The 23,443-nt window shown below is 35.9% G+C and overlaps 1 protein-coding gene across 8 annotated transcripts in view; it reads right to left on the bottom strand.

Moving 5' to 3' along the window:
• PDS5B (PDS5 cohesin associated factor B) overlaps nucleotides 1-23,443 on the bottom strand; it is a 184,549-nt gene that overhangs the window by 149,089 nt on the left and 12,017 nt on the right. Inside the window, exon 1 of one of the 8 annotated variants that reach the window (XM_073229099.1) lies at nucleotides 11,811-11,831. The exons of 6 other annotated variants lie outside the window; for them this stretch is intronic. The gene's annotated coding sequence lies outside the window, so the exon portion shown is untranslated. Of the gene's footprint in view, nucleotides 1-5,054; nucleotides 5,074-11,810; nucleotides 11,832-23,443 lie in introns of those variants that run through there. One more of the 8 variants, XM_073229101.1, reaches the window with a different exon arrangement.

Genomic DNA, 23,443 nt, shown 5'->3' with positions numbered 1-23,443 from the left:
CTTCAAAAAGCAGCCAGAATGATCTTAATATAAGCTCATCTCTTCTCTCTCTCCTTACTTAAAATTCTTAGCTTCCCATTATCCTAGAGTAAATTCTAAATATCCTAATCTGGCCACTTTCTCAGTACAATCCAGTCACTCCTCTATTCCTTGAAGGCACCAAACCAAGATCCTTGTCCCAGTGTGCAGTTTTTTTCTGCTTCATAACCTTTTTCCCTCTGTCACTCCTCCCTGTCACCCCTCATTCCTGGCTAATACTGGCTTTTTCAAGTCTCATACATCAATTCCTCGGAAATGCTTTCCCAAATCCAACCAAGCTAAATTTACATTGCTACTGCATGCTCTCAATACCAGCTCTGTATTTTCCTTCAAAAAATTTGTAACTGTAAATATTTACCCTCTAATGTATGTTTTCCATTCTAAACTTTTCAAAACTATATGAGAACAAGAACTCTATAGTTTGTTCACTGCTGTATACCTAATGCATAACAGTGAGTGACAAGCAAGAAGAGCTCAACACACAGTATTAATAAAGAGATGAGTCATATAATCATGCCCATTTTATAAATGAGAAAACTGAGCATAAGATATTAACTATGCTGAAGTTATCCAGCAACTAAACTGGAAATAATCTACAGCTGACTTTGACAGCTTATTCCCATAATCTTAGTAGTTTCTAAGCTTTGGGACACACTTGAATCCCTAATACTCAGACCCAAACACCTGCACTTGAAAAAAGTTTCACAGGGACTTCTACAAAGTTGAGTAACATGGCATTCTAGTAGCCAAAAAGTGTAAAAATGCAAGTATCTATTAACCGGTGAATGGATAAACAAAAATGGCACGCCCACACAGTGGAATACTATTCAGGGAAAAAAAAGGAACAAAGCACTGATATGTAACATGGATGAACCTCAAAAACATTATCCAAGTAAAAGAAGCCAGAGACACAAAACACCACATATTGTATGATTACATTTACACGAAACATCCACATAAGATAAGTCTATAGAAACAGATAATAGATCAGTTGTCACCTGGGACTGGGGGTGAGAAAAGTGACTACAAATGGATACCAGACATCTTTGGCGGACAGTGTTACATACTCTAAATTTATTAAGTCACTGAACTGTACACACGAAAAGAGCATTTTAAAGAAAACACAAGAGGGAACAATTCATTCTGTCAAAGATGGTAGAAAAAGCTGTCAGCAGCTCATCACAGAGAGTTGGAATTAAATATAAGCTGTGAAAGACAACAGGTGGCTAGGTGAGGATTCTGGGCAGAGGAAATACTGAGTTATAAGCAAAAGCACAGGGATATGCTAGATCTGACGATAAAACAAGTAAAGGTATGTTATGTGTGCATTTCAAGAAAAACCTCACATTCTGCAAAATCACACTTTCAAAATAACATTAGAGAACAACGGTCCACATAAAAAAACTAGTTGGTCTCAACTAGCATTTGTTTCTAATATCAAAATCAAATTTTCAGCCTTAAATTTGGGGGCTCAGGCTTTCCCATTCAAAAAGTAGGCCCTTGTAGGTACAGGCAGATCTGTTTTATTGCACTTCTTTGTGCTTTGAAGATAATGCATTTTTTACAAAGCAAAGGTTTGTGGCAACCCTGAATTAATAACCAAGTCTATCAGTGCCATTTTCTATTTTTCTGTCACATTTTGGTTAATTATTGCAGCATTTCAAGCTTGTTCATTATTATTGTATTTTTTACGGTGACCTGTGATCAGTGATCTTTGCTGTGACTCCTGTAATTATTTTGAGGCACCACAACCACACCCATGTAAGACAGGGAACTTAACAGGTAAACCTTGTGTGTGTTCTGACCGCCCCACCAACCAACCATTCCACCATCTCCCTCCCTCTCCTCGGGCCTCCCTATTCCCTGAGACACACTAATACTGAAATTAGGCATATTAATAACACTACAAAGGTCTCTCGGTGTTCAAGTGAAAGGAAGAGTCTGTGTCTTTCACTTTAAATCAAAAGCTAGAAATGGTTAAATCAGTGAACAAGGCATGTTAAAAGCTGAGATAGGCTGAAAGCTAGGCCTCTTCTGTTAGGTACCACACTGTTATCCAAGTTGTGAATGCAAAGGAAAACTTCTTCAAGTTAATTAAAAGTGCTACTCCGGTGAGCAAATGTATGGTCAGAAAGCAAAAGCACCTTACTGCTTGCAGTAAGTTTTAGTGGTCCGGATGCAGATGAAGCGAGCCACAACATCCCTCTAAGTCAGAGCCTCATCCAGAGTAAGGCCCTAAACTCTCCTCAGTTCTATGAAGGTTGACAGAGATGAGGAAGCTGCAGAGGAAAAGTTGGAAGCTAGCAGAGATTGGTTCATGAGGTTAAGGAAAGAATCTGTCTTCAAAACAGAAAAACACAGAGTGAAGCAGCAAGTGCTGATGTAGAAGTTACACCAACAAATTATCCAGAATATTTAGCTAAGATAATTAACAAAGGTGGCTACACTGAACAACGGATTTTTGATGTAGACCAAACAGCCTTCTAACTGAAGAAGATGCTATCAAGGACTTTCACAGCCAGAGAGGAAGGGTCAATGCCTGCCTTCAAAGCTTCCAAGGACAGGCTGGCTCTCTTTGTTAGGGCTGAATACAACTGGGGATTTTAAATTGAAGCCAATGCTCATTGGCCATTCTGAAAATCCCAGGGCCCATAAAAATTGTGCTCAATCTACTTGTCAATGTTCTATAAATGGAAGACTAAAGCCTGGGTGACAGCACATCTGTTTACAACATGGGTTAGAGAATATTTTAAACCCACTGTTGAGACCTACTGCTCAGAAAATAGAGTCCTTTCAAAATACTGCTTGACAATGCACCTGTCACCCAAAAGCTCTGATGGAGATGTACAACGAGATGAATGTTGCTTTCATGCCTGAATTACACATCCATTCTGTAGCCCATGGATCAAAAAGTAATTTTGACCTTCATAAATTTCATTTGACTGCCACAGATAGTGAATCTTCTGATGGATCTGGACAAAGTCAACTGAAAACCTGCTGGAAAAGATTCACCATTCTAGATGTCACTAAGAACATTGTGATTCATGGGAAGAGATCAAATATCAACATTAACAGGGGTTTGGAAGACTTCGAGCCTTCATGGACGACTTCCCAGGAATCAAGGCTTCAGTGCAGGAGGTAACTGCAGATGTGGTGGAAACAGCAAGAGTACTGGTACTGCTGCATCTCACGATCAGACCTGAGCAGATGACACTTGCTTCTTACGAAAATTCTACTGTAGATAAAATGTTACCAAACAGCAACACATGCTACCGAGAAACTGCTCCTGAAAGGAAGAGTCAAAGCGGTGTAACTGCTATTGTCTTAATTTAAGAAATGACCACAGCCACCCCAAGCATCAGCAGCCACCACCCTGATCTGTCAGCAGCCTCAGCAAAGCAAGACCCTCCACCAGCAAAAAGATTATGACTCACTGAAAGCTCAGATGATTACCATTTTTCAGCAATAAAGTATTTTTTAATTAAAGCATGTACACTGTTTTCTTAGAAAGAATGCTACTGAATATTTAATGGACTACAATACAGTGCAAACATACTGGGAAACCAAAAATTTCATTTGGTTCACTTTATGTCAGTGGCTGGAACTGCACCCACAATACCTCCAAGATATGCCTGTACTTACTTGTAATAGGAAAAAATTTTAGCAAAATTAAAAATTTAGTCCAGGGACAACCTTCAATTTTTTGTTGCAAGTGGGGAAAACAGCCTCACAAGTGTTTCATCTGCACTTGCAGCTGTACCAGACAGCTTAACAGATTTTTCTTGATACTATTAAAACTTCTGCTTGTAATAAGCAAAGGAAGTTCTGCATGAGGATTTTTCAGCTTTTTAAATTTTGTATTACAACTATGGATTTTCCTTCACAGTACAATAAATCTAAATAATCTCTTTGTCAAATATGTAGGGTCCAATATAATTTCAAACATAACATATGGTCCCACATAAAAGATTAAAAAAATTTTTATTGATATAATTGACATATAACATATTCATTAAAGGTATACAATATGATGATTCAATATATATGTATACATTGTGAAGTGATCACAATGAGCCTCATCAACAAGTTACAAATTTTCTGTGGAGAAAACTTTTTTATTTTTTTTCAGCTTTATTAAGGTATAATTGACAAAAGTTGTAATATATTTAAACCACTCAACATGATTTGATACACACATACATTGTGAAAGGATTTCCACTATCAAGTTAATATCCATCACCTCACAGTCACCCTTTTATTATTTATTTATTTTGATGAGAATGTTTAACATTACTCTTAGCAAATTTCCATTATGCAGTACAGTTTTATCAAATACAGTCACGACACTATTCACTGGATCATCAGACCTTATCCATTTTATAACTGAAATGAAATGAAACAAAAATTTGTGACCTTTTCCAACCTTTCCCCATTGTCCCCAACCAGAGCTCAGGCCCTGGAAACTTCTGAATTTTAAGTGTACAATACAATAAATATATAATTCTAAAGCAAATCTGCTGACATTATGGATACCATATTACTTCTACCTAATTGAATTCACTATGCACGTGGCTTAGTATGGTCCTTAAGTATCAATATAGACAGTACAATTATGCCCATTTTACTGTAGTCTAAAAGAGATACAAAGTAGTATTATGCAACATGCACTTGACTTTGAATTTGAAGTCTGGGTTTCTCTGAGTTGGCACTGTTTAAGTTACTTATACATTAAGTTAGTTATACTGTGTACCATATTACTGAGCACAAAAACTCTTTGTAAACAGTTTTCATTCTGAATTCCCAAGGAGAGGGAAGGATTAGGGGAACTAGCAGGGATTTCAAGGAGATAAAATTACCATACAAGTCATGCTCTGAGAAATGGTCAGGATATTTTCCATTCATGGGTAAAGCTTGCCTACTGCTGTCCTAACCTTTCTATCCCACTAAGACACACTTCTCTACTTTTTATTATATTACCTGCTTTACTACAATAAAATAAAATAAAAATTATGTACCTTGTAGATGGAACTGAATTAATGAACTGGGGGTACAGGAGTTGGAAGATAAATCTGGATGCCAAGTCCACACAAAAGTTTAATAAATCTCTTGGTAGATTTTCCTATAATGAGAACATACCAAAACCAGCATAGTACATAAACATGTGAAGATATTCCTTAATATATTGATTTTGAAGCTATGCAGAGGTATTTTAATCTAGTCTCCTTGATTAATATTAATGCTTTTCAGTTATTCTTAACTGAATCAGGTTCAATAATTTCTTGCCTACTTAGGGATATTCTGCAGCTGCATTATCCCAACTCCAAAACTGCTTAATCCATGGAAAAACCACAAAGGCTTTTCTATGGTTTTGACAGACAATTGTTGATTTCAAAATCTCAGTGGACTAGTTAAAAAGATTAGAGATGGGTGGAGAGTCATAAAAATTAGTAATTTTAAGAAACTAAAATAGAGGGCCAAGAAGCAAAGAGTTGAGAAATTTAAAAAGGAATTAAAAGATACTGGATGACAGAGAACTTTGCAATTGAGAAGAAAATAAAGGAAAAGAAACTATAAACATGGAAACAACATGAGCAAACACCATATATAATAACAACACTAATTTAGCGGATTAATAAAGAACTAAAATGATGGGCATCATCATGGAGTAAAAGAGCTTTAGTATCAATTTTGAAAAGGGTCAGCTATTAACCTCCAGATTAACTTTTAAAATGAAAGGTAGAATGTCAAAGGTACAGAATAACAGTTTTCTTTCAAGAAAGAAACAAACTATAAATTCCATACCAAAAAGAAAACATGGAATGGGGGATGACATCAGCACCATGGCATACCAAATCGGTTTTTTTTTCTCCCTTTCAGTTTACATCTAATCACACATACATAAGGAAAAAACCTACCTCTACCCAGAACACCCAAGAGAGCCACCATCTGTGCACCGGAAGTGGGTGGACAGGACCTTGGAGGAGGCTGCAGAGTGAAAGCAATGGCGTCAGGTCCAGCAGTCGACCAACAAAACCCTTCTGGCAAAGGAGGTGGAGAGAGTAGGCAACAAGTGGGTTTTTGCCCAGCCACATAGGATTCAGCTTTAAGAACCCATTAAGCTCTCTGAGTAAAGGCTACAATGACTGGAGGAGAGAAGGGAAGACAAAAGACAGACAAAAGGAACTGAAGGAAAGCATTCCTGCTGTCTGCCCCAAGAGTCTGATAAGACAGACCACCATGGACCTATGGAATATCCCCACTGAGGGATCCCCCTACTGGGCTGTGGCTACACCAAGGCCCAAAGTGCTAATCACACACCTCCCCCCACTCTGCTGCCACCCCTTTTTTTCTACCAGCTATTTTTTCTGCCACTACTCCCAACCTTAGTGGCCAGTCAGCTCTGGTAAGAGAAACCAAAAACTTGTGATATGGCACCACCCACTCAAAAACAAAAGGAAAGATCTTAATTACCAACCTATTGAACTTTTAGAATACAAGTAAACAAACCTGAACATAAAAAAGGTGTTTGGTTCTTTAAATACAGTGGAAGAGGCACTTTTCATCAAACGCCATGAAAAGCCATGGTAATACAGTATCACCAAACGAGTTTTCCTGCAACTGAAACCAAAGACATGTAATACTGCAATCTAAGTGATAAAGAATTCAAAATAGCTCTGACAAAGAAATTCAATGAGCTACAAGAAAAATCAAAATGACAATACAATGATCTCAGGAATAAAATTAATGTGCAGAAGAAGTACTTTACTAAACACACTGAAATTCCAAAAAAGAAACACAAATATTCTGGTGTTAAACTCAGGGAGATGAAGAATGCATTAAAAAGCATTGGAAAAAGAGCAGAGAGATGGAAAATGCAATAAGCAAACTCAGAGATAAAAAATAGAAATGATTCCGTAGAGGACTGAAAACTAAGATTTGTAAAAAGTGAAGAAACCCTACAAGAACTATCAGACTCATTTAGGAAAGCCAACATAAAAATAATAGGTACCAGAAAGAAAAGAGAGGGAAAAGGGGGCAAAAAGCATATTTAAATAATAGGTGAGAACTTTCCAAACCTGGGGAAGGAACCTGACATACAGTCCACAAAGTTAAGAGAAGACCTTATTATCTCAGTGCAAAACGACATTCTCTAAGAGTAAAGAGGTGTCCAGATAAACACAGTTTAAAGGAGTTCACCGCCACTAAATTAGCCTTACAAGGAGTGTTAAAAGGACTTTAAGAGGGAGACAAGCCTGTAACTAGAAACAAAAATAATTATGAAGAAAAATTTCACTGATGAAAGGAAACTTACAGCAAAGGTAGTGATTTACATTGAGAACCAGTATGAAAGTTAAGAGGCAAAAGTAGTAAAAATCAATTCTAAATTTCAGTTAAAGGAATCACTTTGAAAAAGTGTGAAAGAAGACATCATATATATAAAACGTGGAAGAGGGAAATAAAGAATACAGTGCTGTTAGAATGTATCCAAACAAGTGACCATCACCTAAGACCACTATATATGTAAGACATCAAACACAAACCCCATGGTAACCACAAACTAAACACCTATAATAAAACATACACACACAAAAGAAAGGAATCTAACCACACATAACACTGAAGAAACTGATCATACATAAAGGAAGACTGCAAAGAAAGGATCAGAGAAGAACAAAAACAACAGAAAAATTTAACAGAATAGCAACAAGTACATTACTTTAAATGTAAATGGACTAAACACTCCAATCAACAGACAAAGGGTGACTAAAAGGATAAACAAAACCCATCTATATGTTCCCTCCAAGAGACTCACTTCAGACCCAAAGACACAAACAGAACAAAATTGAAGGGATAGAAAAAGATATTTCATGCAAACAGAAATTTTAAATAAAGCTGTAGTAGGACTTAGACAAAACAGACTTCAAAACAAAGACTGTAACAGGAGACAAATGAGGACCTCATATAATGATTAATATGCTCAATCCCACAAGAACATATAACAATCATAAATATCAACACGCCCAGCACAGGAGCACTTAATATATAAAGCAAGTGTTGACAGACATAAAGGGAGAAACTGACAATAATACAAGAACAGTAGGGGGCTTTAACAGCCACTTCCATCAACGGATAGGTCATCTAAACAGACAATAAATAAGCCAACAGTAACTTTGAATGACACAAGAGACCAAATGGACTTAAAAGGTATAGGCAGAACACTGCATCCTAAAACAGTAGAATACATATTCTTTTCATCTGCACATGGAACACTCCAGTTTAGATAATGTTAGGTCACAAAACAAGTCTCAATAAATTTAAGAAAACTGGAATAATAACAAGCATCATTTCAAAACACAACAGTATGAAACTAAAAACCAATTACAAGAAAATAACTGAAAAACACACAAACATGGAAGCATTCTACTAAACAATGGGTCAACAAAGAAATCAAATAGGAAATTTAAAAATATTTGGAAAAGAATAAAAATGAAAACAATGATTCAAAATATTTGTGACACAGCAAAAGCAGTGGGAAGTTTATAAAGATACAGACCTACCTTAAGAAACAAGAAAAATCCCAATCTAACCCTACACTTAAAGGAACTAGAAAAAGAGGAACAAAGCCCAAAGTTAACAGAAGGAAAGAAATAATAAAGAGAAGAGAAGAAATAAATATGAGACTAAAAAACAATACAAGAGCAATGAAACTAGCAGCTGGTTCTCTGAAAATATAAAACTGAAATCTAGCTAGCTAGATTCATCAAGAAAAAAAATGACTCAAAATCAGAAATGCAAGAGAAATTAGAACTGACATCATAGATATACAAGATATACAAATGATTATGAGAGATTAGTACAAAAAATCATAATGCCAACAAACTGGACAATGTAGAAGAAATTACTAAACTGCTAGAAACATGCAATTTCCAAGACTGAACCAGGAAGAAATAGAAAACCTGAACGAGTCAATTATTCTTTTAACAAAACAGAATCAGTAATCAAAAAAACTAAACACAAAAAAATTCCAGGACCAGATAACTTCACAGGAGAAATCTACCAAACATTTAAAGAAAGGTAAATACCCGTCCTTCTCTAACTATACCAAAGAAACTGAAGAGAAAGTAATGCTTCAAAATTCATTCTGTCAGGCCAGCTTCATCATAATACCAAAACCAAGCAAAGACACTACAAAAAAAAATTACAGATCAATATCCCTGATAAACACAGATGCAAAAATAATCAATAAAATTAACCAATCAAATTGAAAAATACATTAAAAGGATCCTTCACCACAATCAAGAAGGATATATTTCAGGGATGCAAGGATGGTTCCACAGTCAATGCAATTCACATTAACAAAAGGAAGAAAAGAACCATATGATCATCTCAACAGATGTTGAAAAAGCATTTCACAAAATTCAACATCCATTCATGATAACTCTTAGCAAAATGAAAAAAGAGGAAAATATCTGAATACCAGAAAGGCCATATATGACAAACCCACAACTTAGATAATACTCGAATACAAAAAGCTGAAAGTTTTTCCTTTAGTCAGGAACAAGACAAGGATGTCCACTATCAACACCTTTATTCAATACAGCACTGTAAGTCCTAGCCACAGCAATTAGGCAAGAAAAAGAAATATAAGGCATCCATATAGGCAAAGAAAAGTTAAAATTGTCAATTATTTGCAGCTGACATGATAGTAAACACAGAAAACCCAAAAGACTCCCCCAAAAAACTATTTGACCTAAAAAATGTACTCCCTAAAGTTACAGGATACAAAATTAACATACAGAAATCTGTTGCACTTCTACATGCAAATAACAAATTAGCAGAAAAAGAAATAAAGAAAGCGATCATATTTGCAATTGCATTAAAAACAATAAAATACCTAGGAATAAATCTTACCGAGGTGAAAATCTTGTACTCTGAAATACTATGAGATAATAATGAAATTGAAGACAACACAAATAAATGGAAAGATATTCCATACTCAAGTATAGGAAACATTAATGCAAAAATAGCCATATTCCCCAAAACAATCTATAGATTCTATAAATTCTATCAAAATATCAATGACATTTTTCACAGAACTGGAACAAATAATCTTAAAACTTGTATGGAAACAAAAAAGACCTCAAATAGCCAGAGCAATCTTGAGAAAGAACAACAAAGCTGGAGGTATCACACTTCCGGATTTCAAACTACACTTCAAAGCTACAGTACTAAAACAGTATACTGCTGGCACAAAACTGAACACACAGATAGTGGAACAGAATAGAGAACCCAGAAATACAGCCACATTTATATGGTCAATCTATGACAAAGGAGGCCAGAATACACAACGGGATAAAAAGTCTCTTCAATAAATTGTGCTGGGAAAACTGGACAGCTACATCCAAAGAATGAGAATGGATCACTGTCTGACACCATACACAAAAATCAACTTGAAATGGATTGAAGGCCTAAATACAAGACCTGAAACCATAAAGCTCCTGAAAGAAAACATGGACAGTAAATTCTTGGACATAGCATTAGTAATTTTTTTTTGTGTATGTCTCCCCAGGCAAGGGAAACAAAAGTAAAAATAAACAAGCGGAACTATAGCAAACTAAAAATCTTTTTCACAGCAAAGGAAGTTATCAACAAAACAAAAAGGAACCTACTGAATGGGAGAATATATTTGCAAATGATAAATCTGATAAGTGGCTAATATCTAAAATACAGAAAAATCTCATGTAATGCAGTAGCAAAAAAAACAAACAAAAAATGGGATGAGGACCTGAATAGATATTTTTCCAAAGACGACATACAGATGACCAACAGTCACATGAAAGGATGCTCAACATCATTAATCATCAAGGAAATGCAACTCAAAACCACAACGAGGTATCATCTCACACCAGTAAGAAGGGCTAACATCAACAAGACATACCAAGTGTTGACAAGGATGTACAGAAAAAGGAACTGTACACTGTTGGTGGGAATGTGAATTGGTGCAGCCACTAAGGAAAGCAGTATGGAAATACCGTATGATTCAGTCTGAGAATTTACCCAAAGAAAACAAAATCACTAATTTGAAAAGATGTATGTACTCCTATGTTTATCACAGCATTATTCACAATAGCTAAAATGTGGAAGCAACCTAAGTGTCCACCGAAAGATGAATGGATAAAGATGTGGTATATATACAATGGAATATTACTCAGCCATAAAAAAGAATGAAGCCTGCCATATAATAAATATGAATCTAAAAAAAAAACAAAATAAATAAACAAACAAAACAGAAATAGACTCAAACACAGAGAACAGACCAGTGGTTGCCACAGGAGGTGGGGTTTGGGGTGATTGGTGAAATAGGTGAAGGTGAAAAAAAAATTGAATGTTTGATGTCTTGATCTGGGTGATGGTTACATGAGTGTATACACATGACAAAAAGTCATCAAGATGTAACTAAGACTTGTGCATTTTTGTATGTACCTCAATAAAAAAAGATCATCATCTCCAAGACACATCATATTAAGACTGTCTAAAGTCAATGACAAAGAATTAAAGGCAGCCATGGGGAAAAAAAAAAAAGAGAGAGTAGCTTACAAAGGAAACCCCAACAGGCTACTGGCAGATTTCTCAGCAGAAACTCTATGGGTCAGTGGAAAGCAGAATGACATACTCAAACTATCAAAAAAAAAAAAAAAAAAGCTGCCAGTCAATATCCCATCTGGCAAAATTATCCTTCAGATATGACATACATACAGGTTTATACCTACCAAAATAGAAGCTGAGGAGTTCACCACTACCAGACCTGCCTTAGAAGAAAAATTGAAAGGATCTCTTCAATCTGCAATGTAAAGGCAAAATTACACAAAATACTGATTAACATGGTCAGAATTAGAGAACTGCAACTCACTTTTAGAAGAATATACTAAACCCTTCATTACAGCATAAAGGTCAAAGGAAAAAAGCATAAAAAATATAAAAAGGGAAGAGCAAAAGGATGGAAATGTTATAGGTGAATGAAAATAAATTGCTATCAGCAGAAAAGGACTATTTTATCCTTATTTTATGTGAACGTCATGGAAATTGCTGAGCAAAAACCTAGAGCAGAGACACAAAACTTAGAACAGGGAGACTGAGTAAATCACCATGGAAAACCAACATTTGGCAGAGAAAGAAGGAAAAAACAAAGGAGAGACTAAATAACCAGAAGCAAAAGATAAAATGCCAGTACTAAACCCTTACATACCAATCACCAGCCTAAATTTAAATGGATTGAACTCACCAGCCAAAAGGTACACAGTGGTGGCATAGATTTAAAAAAAAAAAAGAACAGGACTGAACTTTATATGTTGCCTGCAGAAGACTCATTTCAGCTCTACATTTACACACAGACTCAAAGTGAAAGGACAGAAAATAAAATTTCAAGCAAACAGAAACCCAAAGGTGGGCATAGCTATACTTTTAGCACACAAAACAGACTTCAAGCCAAAAAGGGTAGCTGATGAGATACTGTGATTCTCCTCGCCAGATTCAGAGGTGTCAGGTCATAGCTCAGGAATTTGTTTTAGATTAGACAAGTAACAGGCACATGATCTCTCTTTCTTGCAAAGGAGTTCTCTCTGCAGACTCTCAATGTCAGAAAATTTATTCATGAACTGTATTAATAAGTCAAAGAAGAAAAAGTATAAAATCATCTACAATAAACTGCTAACTATTCCTGATTTACATAAATCTCTTAAAGCCAATCAGGAAAATGTTTACTATGATAAACAGTAGTTTTCAGAGTAAATAATACAAAACACTTGAACATTTCCACTTAGACAAGTGCAAAGTAAGGGTGCTCATAATATTCGTTTAGATTCTTAAAGTATTAGGAACAGAAGTGCCCAGTCCAACTACCTTCAACAACAAAAAAAAGTACATTACCTCAGGAAAACAAATAATCCCAGAGCAGGACAGGCTTTGAGCATGGTTCCATTTCTGCTCTTGGCTCTGTTTGTCCCGTTCCCTTGATTCTTCCCTTCCGCACATGCAAGTTTCAATCCCAACATACAAAGCAATGGCAAACCCGGCTACATTTTTTTTTTGTATTTACATGTAGAGGTGGGTGTAACAGCAAAATATTGAAAATTACTTACATGTCCTGCAACAGAAAAGCTAACTTTTGGTGTAACCATACAAAACTAAAATGTATGAGGCAATTTATGCGCTGACCCAGACCAAAGTCTAAAATCAAACCGAAAAGACAAAACTGTAGATATAGCATGACACCCAAGATGCGTTTTAAAAACAAAAGGTTTTAAAAGAGGAGAAAAGTAATGGCCACTTCTAGCTTAGCACCCTGACATACTTCTAGAACCCAAGATGTAACTGTATTTCACAGTATTTAAAGAAGTCTTTGGCTGCTCTGAAAACAGAAGTCTACCTCTCAAGTAGCAAATTATTGTATTTATCACATAAGAAATGAAAGAATAAAACTAGCATTAGCTGAGGACCTGTTTGCCAGGAACTATACGTTACTTTCACGTACTTTGTGCTACTCCTCCTTCAAGCAGCCCTGGTATCTGATGCCCAGGCTCGGAGGCTGGGAGAAGGAACGCATCCACAGCCGAGTCCTAACACCTGAGCTTGACAAAGCCGGAATGTCTCCATTACACCGTGATGACGAGAAGGTCAGTGAATGTTCTCAAAGGACATATAACCTTTCACACCATACACCATAAAAATGTCACCAAGAACTGAAAATTACTAAAAAAAACTAAAAAAGGTGTCAAGTAATAAACTGCAATCAATCCTAACAGCAACTGTCTCCTCAGAGCTTCAATACACAAGCTTTCTTTAATAAATCATCATGGCAGCCCACTTTTGTATATAGCAGGTATCCCACTATTCACCCTATCAAAATTTCTAGTTCCCACAGATCTCAATTCACAGCTTTGGACAGTATAGTTATGTGATTAACTGACGAATAAATAAAAACAGCATAAAATAATTTAATAATAAAAGTAACAGAAGTACCTCTGCTTATTCTACTACATGTAACAAGCTAGACTCATACATAATGCAGAACAATCTCATAAATATCATGTTGAGCAAAATAAATCAGACAAAAGATTACCTACATGATGGACAGTGACTGAAATGGGGTATGTGGTGGGGACTTGATAATGTGGTTACTGGATTAACCACAATGTTGCTCATGTGATTGCATATTAAGAATAACAAACAAACAAGAAGATTACATACAGAATGAGTCAAATTTTTTAAAGTTCAAAAATAGGTAAAACTAAAGTATGACGTTCCAACTCAGGATAATGGTTACCCCTGGGGTGCAGTAACTGAGAGGAGGCATGAAGGAGGTGTCCCAGGCCTGTGGGGAATGTCTCTTTCTCGATCTGGATGCTGGTTAACAAAGGAACATTTAGTCTGTGAAAATTCCGCACCTGTCCACTTATAACTTGTAAAAGACAGTAAAAGGGACAAACTTATTCATGCAAATCAATCTCTACTGGAGAACATGAAATAGTAATCGTCTTGGAGAAACACAAGACCTCTACCAGGATTTTTAAAAGACAAAAGAAAACGAGTCATGTAGGAAGGGAGAGTGAAAAGAAGCTGACATTTGGCGTTAAGATCAAGGTTTGGCTCGCGCCACTCAGACAACACACTTAACCATTCTGAATGTTTCTACTTCTGCAGAAGTAAAGACACATGGAAATATGTAATATCTACTTTGCCTGTTTTACAGACTAAAAAATTAATCATTCAAATGTTGACTCAAAGAGGCGTTTGGAATTTGGGGCTAATAACCACCTAAATATTTGAAAGACAAATGACTAAGCTATTAAAATCCAATTTGAGTCCCAACTAACTTCTTTCCTAAAATATACAAGGTCACCCTAAAATTCACATGGAAATTCAAACAACACATATAAAACAATCACGAAAATAATAACAAAGATGGAGGTTTCACACTTTCCAATTTCATATCATACTAGCCTACTACAAAATAATAGTAATTAAGACAGTGTGGTATTCACACAAGGCTATATATATATCAATGGAACAAAACTGAGAGTCCAGAATAAACCCTCACATTTACAATCAACTGGTTTTGACAAGGATGCCTAGGAAATTAAATGGGAAAAGAATGGCCTTCACAAATGGTGCTAGAAAGGTTATCAACATGCAGAAGAATGAACTGTGTATTTGCCTCACACAAAAGTTAAAATTTTGTTAAAAATTAACTCAAAATGATTTAAAGACCTAAATATAAGAGCTAAACCTATAAAGTTGTTAGACGGAAACATAGGTTTAAATTTTTGCAATCTTACATTAGGTGGTGGTTCTTCAGATGACACCAAAGGCACAGACTATAACTGCAAAAATAAACTGACATGATTGAAATTAAAAACTTTTCTGCTCCCATACAAAATTCCACACTATACTCTCTCCATTTCTGGGTATTTATCCAAAGCAGCAAACATTAACTCAAAAAAACACAGGCAGCCTCATGGTCATTGAAGCATTATTTACAACAGCCAAAACACAGAAGCTATATAAGTGCCATCGAGGGAAGAATAAATAAGGAAATTGTGCTGTATATATACAATGGTTACACAGCCATAAAAAGGAAACCTTGACATTTGCAACAACATGGATGGACCTTGAGGACATTACACTAAGTGAAGTAAGTCAGTAGAGAAAGATAAATGCTGCATGATCTCATTTACATGTAGAATCAAAGAAAGAGAGGAGAGAAACCAACCAACCAACCTGAATTCACAGGTATAAGGAACAGACTGATGGTTGCCAGAGGTAGAGAATGGAGGGTGGGCAAAATGGGGTAAGGTGGTCAATGGCACAAACTTCCAAAAACAAAGTAATCAGTCATGGGGATGTAATGTACAGTATGGTGACTGTAGTTAATAATACTGCATTTTACATTTTCAAGTTGCTAAGAGAATATTAGAAGTTCTCACCACAAGAAAAAAAATTTGTGACTATATATGGGATGTTAACTATTAATTAGACTTACGGTGGTGATTATTTTATAATGTGTATAAATATCAAATCACTATGCAATATACATGAAACTAGTATTATATGTCAATTATATCTCAATTTAAAAAATATTTTAACTGTACTAACTAGCCCTTATCTTTTATTAGCTCCCCCATATATTTAATGTCCCATAATTTGCCACCCTTAGAAACTCAGTCCTTTTCCTTTGTCTTGTTACTTCTCTAAAAATGATTTTTCTTTTGTTAAGATGCTGTATAAGCCCACATTCTAAACAACCCTTTTGAGTTAGTCATCAATGAGTATTCCCATGCAATGCACAAGTTAATAAACTTCTATTTTTTCTTGTTAATGTGTCTTCTGACAGTCTAATTTGCAGGGTCCCAGCCAAGAAATTTGGGATGGGTAGAGGAAAGAGATTTTTTTCCTCCCCTACAGCAGATTAACAAGAGACAAAATCAATTTTTATTCATGTATATACATACACTTCACAGAAAAATGTTGACTCAAGGAGGTGTTTGGATCTTAATAGAAGGGGTAAAAGAGAAGGACACTTACAGAAACACAAATGACTTTTTTGGAAAGATCAAGAGGCCCTTAGAACAAGTGGGAGATACGGTAGTTGTGTGAGGTCTTTGTTTAGGTGTGGTTTGGAAACTTCTCAATTCTAGTGATGAGTCAATTTTCCATGTCTACTCCCAGGAAGAGAATTAATGATAACTGAGTTATTTAGGGAAGCTCTGTTCTTAGGGAAATAAGAGATTTCAGGTACTCTTCAAACACCTTGTCAAAAAATTTTTTAGGCCACAGTAGCTTATTCTGGACCCCTCCCTTGAATTGTCAAGATTATCACAATAGAGAGACTGAGCTCAACTCCAAACACAACAAGGACAAGAGGGATTTGTAACAAACCAAAAAACAAAACAAAAAAACTTTCATGCTTCAAAGGGTAACAGCAAGAAAAGTAAAGAACTATTACAACTCAATAAGGAAAGATAACCCAATTTTAAGATGAACAAAGGATCTGAATAGTTTTCTGAATACACTAAACCAATGAGTGTACACCTGCAATTAGTGAATTGTATGGTATTTGAGTAACATCTAAACAAAGATTTTAAAAACACCAATGTGATAAATGCTGGAACAAAAGTATATACCAGAGGCGGCAAAAAGTCTGAAATGTGTTATGGGGATAAGGAAACCTCACACTTGAGCTAAATCTTTAAAAAGATGCAGTCTGAAAGTCTGCAGAGAGAACAAACCTAGGCAGAGGATTGAGATGAAATCAAAAACACATGCAAATGAATAGAAGTTCAAGAGAATGACAGTCCTCAATATTTTCATATAGCAAGAACTCAAATTCTGCTGCAAAGTAAGTAAAGATTCTATTGGAGAGGGAAACAGGCAGATTCATCAAAAACCCTGAAAGCTCAAATTTTATTTTTTTTCTTGCAGGCAATGGGAAACAAAAAAAAAAAAGTTTTAACCAAGGGAACTGAATGATCAAATGTCTTTTACATAAAGTATTTTGAAAGTGTTCTAGAGGGAGGGAACGAAAGAAGGTAAGAATGGAGCTGAGAAATTAAGCAACTAAAGTAAAGTAAGCTTCTAAACTAAAAATAAAATTATGAAGACTTGGACTAAACCAGAAGCAACAAGCATAAAGGGGAAGAGAAGGGTGTGAGATCATAAAAAGGTAAATTTAATGACTAATTGGGGAGAAGAAATAAAAATCAATTAATGAATGAAAATCAGGACTGAGGTCACAACTCCATCTGTTGATTTGGAGGTAACCAACATAAAATAGAAGCCATTGAAATGAATGACATTATGCGGGTAAAGCTTAGAAAGGAGAAGAAGAAAAAAAAGTACTGCAGGGAAGTTTTTCTCCAAATTGAAGTGTCCCTATGTAATCAATTCATATCAGGAAAATCAATAATTATTATATTAGGAAACCCATCATAAAGATTAACACCACTCCATGAAGAAATAGATGGCTTTTAACATGGAAAGAATGGTAATTTCAGCCTCATCTAAACTTTTAAATAAGATAATGTTTTAAAAGGTTTGGGTTAAGACAATATGTAGTAGTAACAAGAGAAGGAAAAACAACATATTGAATATGTACCTAGACGTGCTCAGAGCCCTAAACACTTAATATACAATAATTCATTTAATCCTCACCAACTACAGAAAGGTTAAACAATCTCCTTTCCTAGAGAATGAGGCACAAAGAGGTTAAGTAATTTGCCCAAAGCTGAATAGCTGGTAAGGGGTGGGGCAAGGACTCCAACACAGTTGGTTCCAGAGCCCACATTTTTAACCCCTGTATGGCTCTAAAAGGCAAATTGGATTTTCAGAGCAAAAATTTTAAAAACTGGTTAAATGTTGAGTCTACCACCACCATTGGCATATTGGTAACTTTAGCAATTCGGTCTGTCTCCTCAGCTGCAAGAAGGAAATAATGGCAGTATCACAGGAAATTATGAATATTTAGTCATGAATATAAAACATCTGAGTATTATTACCAAGTAATAACAACAGTTAACATTTAACAAGCACATACTGGCACTAATCAAAGCATTAACATTGTTTACTTTATCTGATCTTTGGAATCATCTCAAAAAGTATCATTACTCTCCTAACCTTTTTTATAGGTTATGAAACAGACTTAGGGAGATGAAGAGATTCATGCAAGATCACACTGTATGGTAGAACGATTTAAACACTGGCCCCAATTCTCCACACCTCGGGGAACCCAAACCCCCTGCAACGGACACTGAAGCTCCTCCCGCCAAGAAGCAGAGCTCATCTCCCCACATTCTGATACTTGGTTGGCCACACGACTTGCCTTGGCCAGCTCAATGTGGCAGCAGTGACACTGTGCCAGTTTCAAGTGTAGGCCTCAAGAGACTTTGCACATTTCCACTACTTCCCTTAGACTCCTGCCACCATCATGTTAACAAGCCCAGGTTTGCTGATGACTGGTGAGAGACAGGTACCCCAGTCACCCTCTATCACCCAGCAGAGAGCCGGCCAACAGCCCAAAATGTGAGAAGCCACCCTAGGCCAGCCAACCACAAGCCAACCTCCCAAATGACCAAAGACTCTGTAAACTCTCTAAAGGAGAGGGTTTATATGTTATTAGTTGAACAAAGCACAGTCGTGTTATGTTCTGCAAAAACGTAATTTTTAAATTGTTTTTCAAAGTTAAATAGGATTAAAAGAGGTGTGTGTAGGTGCCATGATGGCAAGGGATGGACTGTGATGGCTTTTTATCGTCAGTGAGTTTGCAACCACATTTCTCCAAATTCTGTTCCCTGTATGGGTGTGGGTTAGGGTTGGCCTCAAAACAAATTCCCATGAAATTCACAAAAGTGAGGCAGCAGCCACATTCAGAACATCAACGTAAGGTCAGGTATTACTGCGGTTCTCACAGGCTGTCATGGATCTTCAGGCTCAGCACAACTGGTGTGGGGCAGCAAATGGGCCCACAGCAACCCGAGCTCCCGTCAAATCTCCTTTGCTTTTCCAAAAAATACTGGAGCAGGTTTGTGTGTAGCTCCAGGGTGAGGTGCGCCACACCTTCGACAGGTTATTTACTCATCGAAGTTGCCGGTTTGGAATCAATGAGAAAGAGACAAAGGTTCAAGTTTGGACTGATAGGTTCCAGCTCTTTCTCTAAATTCCAGATCTTTGCAGGTTCTTATTTAATCTTTCTCCTCTCCAACTTAATGGCTATCTTCCCTTCACAACTGCCACCCCTCCTGACTTCAAACACCAGACTCAGGAGTAGAAGTGTACAACCAGTTCCTACAATTGGTAAAAATCCATCATTACAATAATTTTACCTCTTTAATCAAACCCTAAATGAAAGATATGGAAGTGTTATTTAGGGCTACAATACTGTAAAATGGACTGAATGCATCCACCTGTCTCTTCTCTACCTTGTAACACCCAACTGAAGAGAAAAAGGTAAATATCGTATGTTGGGGTTATCATATACCTCATTTTCCTCCCATCAACGAAAATACTTAAGTGTTTAAATGAAGAATATTAAGTTTTCGATGCATTTACTTTCTCAAATAGCAAGTTCAAATTTTAAAGTCTACCTTCTTACAAAGATATTTACATTAAAACATCAAAATAAGCACTATCTTAATTCAAGAAAACAATTAAAAATCAACACCTTAATATTTAGATTACACTAATATTAACCTTAGAATTGTGCTAGAAGTGCAAAACAAATCTATTAGATGTGTGTGCTGTCTCTACAACCAACTCACCCAGTTCCCTCTTGAACACACTTTTTTTTAAAAGTCTGTTTAGCTAAAGCCAGACAATTGTAGAATTGTCCTAAAGGGTCCTCTGGACTGAGCTGCTCCTCACTAACCATTTAAAGATAAATGAATGTCCAACAATCCTATTAATGAACATGAACTTTGAGACAAATAGTTAAGACAAACATTAACATATTAGTACTTTTCCACAGAGTAGAAATACCAAGAAAAATAAAGGTTGAAGACAGTTGAAAAATGACATTTTCTTCCAACATTATCTGGTCCCATATGTCCCACTGTTGTCTATCAGAAGTTGCTGCTAAAAAAGGGGAGCATAATAATAATAATGCTAAAATCTAACAACAGTGCAGAGCTTTTATCAATTCATTAACCATTCCACAGAAAATAATTGTAAATTCTAAATAAAATACTTTTAAGAATGATATGAAGGTATAAGAAAATGACCAAGGACAGGTAGCAATTGGAGATTTGACCACTGAAAGAAGTACACTCAAAGAGACTCAAATTTATAGTTTTATTGATGGGGACACTAATAGTCTGCAACAGCATAAGGCCACTAGAACTGAGGCAGTAGGCTGCAATTATACTGAAGTTCATGGACATTCAGAAGGGAAATTGAGGAAAGGAATGAGCCACAGCAGAAGCCTCAAAAACTAATATAAGCTCCTTCAAATTCACCTACCCCTGAGCTACTTACGCTCACAGAAGATTCCAAAGAGCCTAGTGGAAAATAACAACTATAAACTGGAAAGTACTCAGCAGCAATTTCAGCTGCTGCCCAGTGCAGGGAAGACATGAGCCTGGAGTTTGAATCTCACCAAGTCACAAGGGCTGTGAACACACCTCAGGCTTTCTATACAGACCCTCTTAAATAAGTCTAAGACTAAGCCTCCCCAGTTCAAGATGATCAGCCAGTAATTTAACTATACTCATCAGAGGAAGATGAAGAGAATTTATAGAGATGACGCACTGTCCACAATTCCATCTACAACTAAAACCTTGTAGACATGAAAAGAAACAGGAAAATGTGATCTATTATCAAAGGTGGGGGAAAAAAATCAGACAACAGAAATGACCATGAATTCAGAGGTGGGAATTCACAAGTAAGGACTTTACTGTAAATATGTTCAAAGACTTAACAGAAAACATGGTCACAATGGGGAATCTCAGGAGGTAAATATAAGTCATTAAAAAAAAAAGAACTAAATGAAATACTATAACTGAAGCATACATTTGAAAAAGGGCTTAGAAATATCTTCACCCCCATATTCACTGCAGCATTATTCACAATAACCAAGACACAGACCCTAAATGTCCATCAAAAGATGAACAGATAAAAAAAGATGCTATTTATCTTTTTATATATCATATACTTATGATGGAATATTAGTCAACCATGAGAAAGAAGGAAACCCTGCCATTTTGACATGGATGAACCTTTGTGGGCATTATGCTAAGTGAAGTAAATCAGACAAAGAAAAATACTATATGACCTCATTTATACATGGAATCTAAAAAAACCAAATTCATATAAACAGTAAACTGGTGGTTGCCAGGGGCTTGGGGAGCTTTTATCAAAGAATACAAACTTTCAATCATAAGAAGACTAAACTTTGGAGATCTGTGTAGCATGGTGATTATAGTTAACAATACTGTTTTGATCTTGAAAGTTATATAGAGAATAAATCTTAAGTGTTCTTACCACACACATACACATATACACACACAATAAGGTTAACTATGTTAGGTGACAGATGTGTTAACTAACCTTATTATTGTGGAAATAATTTTATAAATATACATATATCATGGCACTACACATCTTAAATTTACATAATGTCATTTGTCAATTATATCTCAATAAAGCTGGAAAAATAAGTAAATAAAGGGGGAATGGGCATAAGTGCATATTAGAAACAACATTACAAAAGGGTTAATGACTTTGAAAACAAATCAAAAGAAATTGTTCAACCTGAAGAACTGAGAGAAAAAGACAAAAAAAAAACAGACTCAAAGACCTGCAGTACAATATTAAGCAGAATAACAAGAATCTTAGGAGAAGAGTGAATGTGGCATGAAAAGCATTTTGTCTTTTTTTTTATTAAAGTATCATTGATATACAATCTTATGATGGTTTCACACGAACAGCACTGTGGTTTCAACATTCACCCATATTACCAAGTCGTCACCCCCTCTATTGCAGTCACTGTCCATCAGCATAGTAAGATGCTATGAAGTCATTACTTGTCTTCTCCGTGTTGTACTGCCTTCCCAATGACCTACCTGTATTGTGACTGAGAATTATAGTGCCTCTAATCCTCTTCTCCCTCCCCATCCACCTTCCCCAACCCCTCCCCTTTGTTAACCTCTAGTCCCTTCTCAGTGTCTGTGAGTCTGCTGCTATTTTGTTCCTTCAGTTTTGCTTTGTTTTTACATTCCACAAATGAGTGGAGTCACTTGGTATTTATCTTTCTCCATCTGCCTTATTTCACTGAGTGTTAATACCCTCTAGATCCATCCGTATTGTTGCCAATGGTAGGATTTCTTTTCTTTTTATGGCTGAATAATACTCCATTGTGCATACGTACCACATCTTCTTTATCCATTCATCTATTATATTGATGGACACTTAGGTGGCTTTCATATCTTGGCTACAGGAAAGGTATTCTTAAATAGTGGTTAAAATGTCCCAAATTTGGTAAAAACTATCAACTTACAAACCAAACAGGCTCATCAAACTCTAAGCAGAATACCAAATGATTACTAAAGAAAAATACATATCAAATTGAAAATTAAAGACACACCGAAGATTAGAAAACAATTTTAAAAAATCTTTAAAGTGGTTTTAAAACAAGATTGTCAGTCCAGAACTATATCCAGCAAAAATATTCTTGAAAAATAACAGTAAAATATATATGTATTAAACTAAATGAAAGCCAACAGTTTTATCACTAGACCTATTATGTTATGCAATATTAAAGGACATTCTTCAAGCTGAGGGGAAATGACATCAGGTAAAACTTAAGATTTACACAAAGAAATACTTAAAACCTGAATATGTAGGTGTATACATATGTAGG

Source organism: Manis javanica, chromosome 1, assembly GCF_040802235.1.
Source record: "Manis javanica isolate MJ-LG chromosome 1, MJ_LKY, whole genome shotgun sequence".
NCBI classification, from domain to species: Eukaryota; Metazoa; Chordata; class Mammalia; order Pholidota; family Manidae; genus Manis; species Manis javanica.
Note: the sequence above shows the minus strand (reverse complement) of the source record. Positions and strands in the feature narration are given on the sequence as shown.